Source organism: Panulirus ornatus, chromosome 4, assembly GCF_036320965.1.
Source record: "Panulirus ornatus isolate Po-2019 chromosome 4, ASM3632096v1, whole genome shotgun sequence".
In the NCBI taxonomy this organism is placed as follows: Eukaryota; Metazoa; Arthropoda; class Malacostraca; order Decapoda; family Palinuridae; genus Panulirus; species Panulirus ornatus.
In genome coordinates, this window is record NC_092227.1 from 91,141,509 (window position 1) to 91,149,380 (window position 7,872).

Consider the following 7,872-nt stretch of genomic DNA (forward strand, 5'->3'; position numbering starts at 1 on the left):
CTATGGATAGAGTTGTGCACAGAAGGATGGATGTGCTGGAAATGAGATGTTTGAGGACAATGTGTGGTGTGAGGTGGTTTGATCGAGTAAGTAACGTAAGGGTAAGAGAGATGTGTGGAAATAAAAAGAGCGTGGTTGAGAGAGCAGAAGAGGGTGTTTTGAAATGGTTTGGGCACATGGAGAGAATGAGTGAGGAAAGATTGACCAAGAGGATATATGTGTCAGAGGTGGAGGGAATGAGGAGAAGTGGGAGACCAAATTGGAGGTGGAAAGATGGAGTGATAAAGATTTTGTGTGATCGGGGCCTGAACATGCAGGAGGGTGAAAGGAGGGCAAGGAATAGAGTGAATTGGATCGATGTGGTATACCGAGGTTGACGTGCTGTCAGTGGATTGAATCAGGGCATGTGAAGCGTCTGGGGTAAACCATGGAAAGCTGTGTAGGTATGTATATTTGCGTGTGTGGACGTATGTATATACATGTGTATGGGGGTGGGTTGGGCCATTTCTTTCGTCTGTTTCCTTGCGCTACCTCGCAAACGCAGGAGACAGCGACAAAGCAAAAAAAAAAAAAAAAAAGTGTGACACTACAGTGTTGATATGTCTTGCAAGGAAGCACTTTTTTATTTTATTTATTAGACCTTCCACTCATGCCTCATAGTAAAATAGCCATTTCCACACCTCATTTACTTTTAAAAAGTTTTATATAATCTCATTATGATATTAACTGTGAGGCATTTGGTGATATTCTGTAACTGATAGGGAGACCTATCAATGCTTGTTTCAGTCTTTGTACATCTAGTTTTGTGCAATACCATTCATTTCAAACACAATATTGCATACAACTGCATATGGAATCTATCTGGACCATACAGCATGTTTAGTTCAATATGACAGTCAACATATTTCAACTCTAAATATCAATATTAAAGGTAAATGTCATTTACTACAGGTCACTACATAAGTTTTCACTTTTTCTTTTAGTTTACATTTACTCACCCTACATTCATCTTAAACCACAATACCATTCCTCACAATCTCCAAGTTTATCATAATAAAACAAAATTTCAAATGCTGCTTCCCTATTTTCACTTTAAATACAATACCCAGTAATTGTCTAGAATAGATATGCATCACTATCAGCTTCTAATATTCAGTAATTGTGTTCTGAGATGCTTCTGTAGTGTTTAGAGAATACAGTAATTGTGAAACATGATTTGGAGCATTGTATACCATGAAAGATATTACATTATAGCAGTGCAGATTATGCAAAGAAAATTTGGGGTAATGCACTAAGTGATACACCTTTACCATCAACATGATCATTAAAAACCTCATACAGCAGCCAATTCTAATCCTTATACCAATTTGCCATTTCCTGCACAACAAGCTAGACTCAGGAACCAATAAAGAACAGTCTTATTTGCTCATATCTTATTATAAATTCTGTCAATTCTTTCTTCATGTGTATTACCCACTTGGGTAAAACTTATTTTTGTTACACATCGACACTAACTCTGGGAAATGGCTACTTTTGTTTGAAAATATCATGTGATTACAGACAGGCCTGAAAAGCATGATCTGGTGCATCATATTTTATTTCATGATGTTATGTAAGGCTACAGTAGCATAGTCATGAAAATGGCAGTTATTCAAAGTGAACATAATACACTTATACAATTTCAGCAGCGCACACTATTCTAGCAACACACTATGAAGAATAGGTTATCATGCTGTGCAACACTAGTTGTAGCAGACTATGATAATGTGGTAATTCATCATTGTGTTGCAGACTATGATAATATGGTAATTTATCAATTGTGATGCAGCTTATGATAACAGGGTAATCTATCTGTTATGTTGCAGACTATGGTAATATAGTAATTCATCACTTATGTAGTGGACTATGATAATATAGGAATATATCAGTTGTATTGCAGACTATGATAATATGGTAATTTGTCACTTGTGTTGTAGACTATGATAATTCTGTAATTTATCAGTTGTGTTGCTGACTATGATAATACGGTATTATATCAGTTGTGTTATAGACAAAGATAATACATTAATATACCAGTTATGTTGAAGACTATGATATTGTGGTAATATATCAGTTATGGTGTAGACTATGATATGGTAATATATCAGTTATGTTGTAGACTATGATAATATGGTAATATATGTTGTAGACTATAATAATGTAATATATCAGTTAAGTAGTAGACTATGATAATACAGTAATATATCAGTTATGTTGTAGACTATGATAATGTGGTAATATATCAGTTATGTTGAAGACTACGATAATGTGGTAATATATCAGTTATGTTGTAAACTATGATAAATTGGTAATATATTAGTTATGTTGTAACTATGATAATGTAATATATCAGTTGTGTTGTAGACTGTGATAATACAGTAATTCATCAGTTGCGTTGCAGACTATGATTATACGTTCATATATCAGTTGTGTTGTTGACTATGATAATGCTGTAATTTATCCGCTGTGTTGCAGACTATGATAATACGGTAATATATCAGTTGTGTCGTATACTAAGATAATGCTGTAATTCATCAGTTGTGTTGCAGACTATGAAAATACGGTAATTTATCAGTTGTGTTGGAGACCATGATTTTTATTTTCATTTATTTTGCTTTGTCACTGTCTCCCGCATTAGCGAGGTAGTGCAAGGAAACAGACGAAAGAATGGCCCAACCCACCCACATACACATGTATACACATACACATCCAAACATGCAAATATACATACCTATACATCTCAATGTACACATATATACACACACACAGACATATACATATATACACATGTACATAATTCATACTGTCTGCCTCTATTTATTCCCATCGCCACCACACCACACATGGAATAACAACCCCCTCCACCCTCATGTGTGCGAGGTAGCGCTAGGAAAAGACAACAAAGGCCCTATTCTTTCACACTCAGTCTCTAGCTGTCATGTAATAATGCATTGAAACCACAGCTCCCTTTCCACATCCAGGCCCTACACAACTTTCCATGGTTTACCCCAGACGCTTCACATGCCCTGGTTCAATCCATTGACAGCATGTCGACCCCAGTATACCACATTGTTCCAATTCACTCTATTCCTTGCCCGCCTTTCACCCTCCTGCATGTTCAGGCCCCGATCATTCAAAATCTTTTTCACTCCATCTTTCCACCTAAAATTTGGTCTCCCACTTCTCCTCATTCCCTCCACCTCTGACACATATATCCTCTTGGTCAATCTTTCCTCACCCATTCTCTCCATGTGACCAAACCATTTCAAAACACCCTCTTCTGCTCTCTCAACCACGCTCTTTTTATTTCCATACGTCTCTCTTACCCTTACATTACTTACTCGATCAAACCACCTCACACCACATATTGTCCTCAAACATCTCATTTCCAGCACATCCACCCTCCTGCGCACAATTCTATCCACAGCCCACGCCTTGCAACCATACAACATTGTTGGAACCACTATTCCTTCAAACATACCCATTTTTGCTTTCCGAGATAATGTTCTCGACTTCCAAACATTCTTCAAGGCTCCCAGAACTTTCGCCCCCTCCCCCACCCTATGATTCACTTCCGCTTCCATGGTTCCATCCGCTGCCAGATCCACTCCCAGATATCTAGAACTCTTTACTTCCTCCAGTTTTTTCTCCATTCAATCTTACCTCCCAATTGACTTGACCCTCAACCCTACTGTACCTAATAACCTTACTCTTATTCACATTTACTCTTAACTTTCTTCTTTCACACACTTAACCAAACTCAGTCACCAGCTTCTGCAGTTTCTTACATGAATCGGCCACCGGCGCTGTATCATCAGCGAACAACAACTGACTCACTTCCCAAGCTCTCCCATCCACAACAGACTGCATACTTGCCCCTCTTTCCAAAACTCTTGCATTCACCTCCCTAACAACCCCATCCATAAACAAATTAAACAACCATGGAGACATCACACATCCCTGCCACAAACCTACATTCACTGACAACCAATCACTTTCCTCTCTTCCTACACATACACATGCCTTACATCCTCGATACAAACTTTTCACTGCTTCTAACAACTTGCCTCCCACACCATATATTCTTAATACCTTCCACAGAGCATCTCTATCAACTCTATCATATGCCTTCTCCAGATCCATAAATGCTACATACAAATCCATTTGCTTTTTAAGTATTTCTCACATACATTTTTCAGAGTAAACACCTGATCCACACATCCTCCACCACTTCTGAAACCACACTGCTCTTCCCCAATCTGATGCTCTGTACATGCCTTCACCCTCTCAATCAATACCCTCCCATATAATCTACTATGATAATGCTGCAATTTATCAGTTCTGTTGTAGACTATGATAATATGGTAATCAATCAGTTATGCTGTAGACTATGATAATGGTGAAATCTATCAGCTGTGATGCAGACTATGATAATATGGTGATTCATCAGTTATGTTGCACACTATGATAATGCTGTAATTTATCTGTTGTGTTGCAGACTATGATAATACGGCAATATATCAGTTGTGTTGTACACTATGATAATGCTGAAATTTATCAGTTGTATTGCAGACTATGATAATATGGTAACCCCTCAGTTATGTTGTAGACTATGATAATGTGGTAATGTATCAGTTGTGTTGTAGACTATGATAATGTGGTAATATATCAGTTGTTTTGGAGACTATGATAAGGCTGTAACTTATCAGTTGTGTTGTAGATTATGCTAATGTGTAGTCAATCAGTTATGTTGTAGACTACAATAATGTGGTAATATATGTTATGTTGTAGACTATGATAATGCTGTAATTTATCAGTTGTGTTGCAGACTATGATAATACGGTAATATATCAGGTATGTTGTAGATTATGATAATGCTGTAATTCATCAGTTATGTTGTAGACTACGATAATGTAGTAATATATCAGTTATGTTGTTGACAATTATAATATGGTAATATAGCAATTGTGTTGTAGACTATGATAATACAGAAATATATCAGTTGTGTTGGGCTATGATAATACAGTAATATATCAGTTATGTTGCAGACTATGATAATACTGTAATTAATCAGTTATGTTGCAGACTATGATAATACGGTAATATATCAGGTATGTTGTAGATTATGATAACGATGTAATTTATCAGTTATGTTGTAGACTATGATAATGTGGTAATACATCAGTTATGTTGTTGCCAATGATAATATGGTAATATATCAGCTGTGTTGTAGACTATGATAATACAGTAATATATCAGTTGCGTTGGACTATGATAATGCTGTAGCTTATCAGCTGTGTTGTAGACTATGATAATATGGTAATTTATCAGTTGTGTCGCAGACTACGATAATACGGTAATATATCAGGTATGTTGTAGATTATGATAATGATGTAATTTATCAGTTATGTTGCCGACTATGATAATACAGTAATAAATATGTTGTGTTGGACTATGATACTGCTGTATCTTATCAGTTGTGTTGTAGACTATGATAATACGGTAATTTATCAGTTGTGTTGAAGAAAATGATAATACAGCAAGATATCAGTTATGCTGTTGCCAATGATAATACAGTAATATATCAGTTGTGTTGCAGACTATGATAATACAGTAATATATCAGTTGTGTTGTAGACTATGATAATACAGCAACATATCAGTTATGTTGTTGCCAATGATAATATGGTAATATATCAGTTGTGTTGCAGACTATGATAATACAATAATATATCAGTTGTGTTGTAGACTATGATAATACGGTATATCATCAATTCACCTCCCCACTAGAAGTAGCTTTGGAAAACCACTATTTGTCATGAACATTGTCACATTAAATGCTTGTCATACGGCCACACTTGTCTAGCCTGGACAATATGATGTTTGACCTACGGTTTTGTCGTTACTTATATTGACTTCATTGACTAATGTTGATTAGTGGAAAACAGTAATAAGTCCAGAAGTGAGTAAGAGACAATATTACCTGGTAAGGCAGGCAGATCAGGAGCAACCAACCACAACAACTGAAGGAAGACCACATCAGCCGCCCGTCTACCATGTTATGGTCGGCACCACAACACACCACCTCACCTGCCTCCCACATTAATGTTATGGTGGCCACCACAACACACCACCTTACCTGCCTCCCACATTAATGTTATGGTGGCCACCACAACACACCACCTCACCTGCCTCCCACATTAATGTTATGGTGGCCACCACAACACACCACCTCACCTGCCTCCCACATTAATGTTATGGTGGCCACCACAACACACCACCTCACCTGCCTCCCACATTAATGTTATGGTGGCCACCACAACACACCACCTCACCTGCCTCCCACAATAATGTTATGGTCGGCACCACAACACACCACCTCACCTGCCTCCCACATTAATGTTATGGTGGCCACCACAACACACCACCTCACCTGCCTCCCACATTAATGTTATGGTGGCCACCACAACACACCACCTCACCTGCCTCCCACATTAATGTTATGGTGGCCACCACAACACACCACCTCACCTGCCTCCCACATTAATGTTATGGTGGCCACCACAACACACCACCTCACCTGCCTCCCACATTAATGTTATGGTGGCCACCACAACACACCACCTCACCTGCCTCCCACATTAATGTTATGGTGGCCACCACAACACACCACCTCACCTGCCTCCCACATTAATGTTATGGTGGCCACCACAACACACCACCTCACCTGCCTCCCACATTAATGTTATGGTGGCCACCACAACACACCACCTCACCTGCCTCCCACATTAATGTTATGGTGGCCACCACAACACACCACCTCACCTGCCTCCCACATTAATGTTATGGTCGGCACCACAACACACCACCTCACCTGCCTCCCACATTAATGTTATGGTGGCCACCACAACACACCACCTCACCTGCCTCCCACATTAATGTTATGGTCGGCACCACAACACACCACCTCACCTGCCTCCCACATTAATGTTATGGTGGCCACCACAACACACCACCTCACCTGCCTCCCACATTAATGTTATGGTGGCCACCACAACACACCACCTCACCTGCCTCCCACATTAATGTTATGGTGGCCACCACAACACACCACCTCACCTGCCTCCCACATTAATGTTATGGTCGGCACCACAACACACCACCTCACCTGCCTCCCACATTAATGTTATGGTGGCCACCACAACACACCACCTCACCTGCCTCCCACATTAATGTTATGGTCGGCACCACAACACACCACCTCACCTGCCTCCCACATTAATGTTATGGTGGCTCCACACACACCACCTCATTAGCCACACACACCACCTCACCTGCCTCCCACATTAATGTTATGGTGGCCACCACAACACACCACCTCACCTGCCTCCCACATTAATGTTATGGTGGCCACCACAACACACCACCTCACCTGCCTCCCACATTAATGTTATGGTGGCCACCACAACACACCACCTCACCTGCCTCCCACATTAATGTATGGTGGCACCACAACACACCACCTCACCTGCCTCCCACATTAATGTTATGGTGGCCACCACAACACACCACCTCACCTGCCTCCCACATTAATGTTATGGTCGGCCACCACAACACACCACCTCACCTGCCTCCCACATTAATGTTATGGTGGCCACCACAACACACCACCTCACCTGCCTCCCACATTAATGTTATGGTGGCCACCACAACACACCACCTCACCTGCCTCCCACATTAATGTTATGGTGGCCACCACAACACACCACCTCACCTGCCTCCCACATTAATGTTATGGTGGCCACCACAACACACCACTCACCTGCCTCCCACA

General features: G+C 40.2%; 1 protein-coding gene across 4 annotated transcripts in view; it reads right to left on the reverse strand.

The window, feature by feature from the left end:
• The window catches only part of Csas (CMP-sialic acid synthase), a 120,181-nt gene extending 113,960 nt beyond the window's left edge, over positions 1–6,221 (reverse strand). The window contains exon 1 of one of the 4 annotated variants that reach the window (XM_071657388.1): positions 6,022–6,221. The gene's annotated coding sequence lies outside the window, so the exon portion shown is untranslated. The remainder of the gene's footprint in view (positions 1–6,021) is intronic. The other 3 variants (XM_071657398.1, XM_071657409.1, XM_071657418.1) reach the window with 3 other exon arrangements.
• Positions 6,222–7,872: the final 1,651 nt, after the last annotated feature.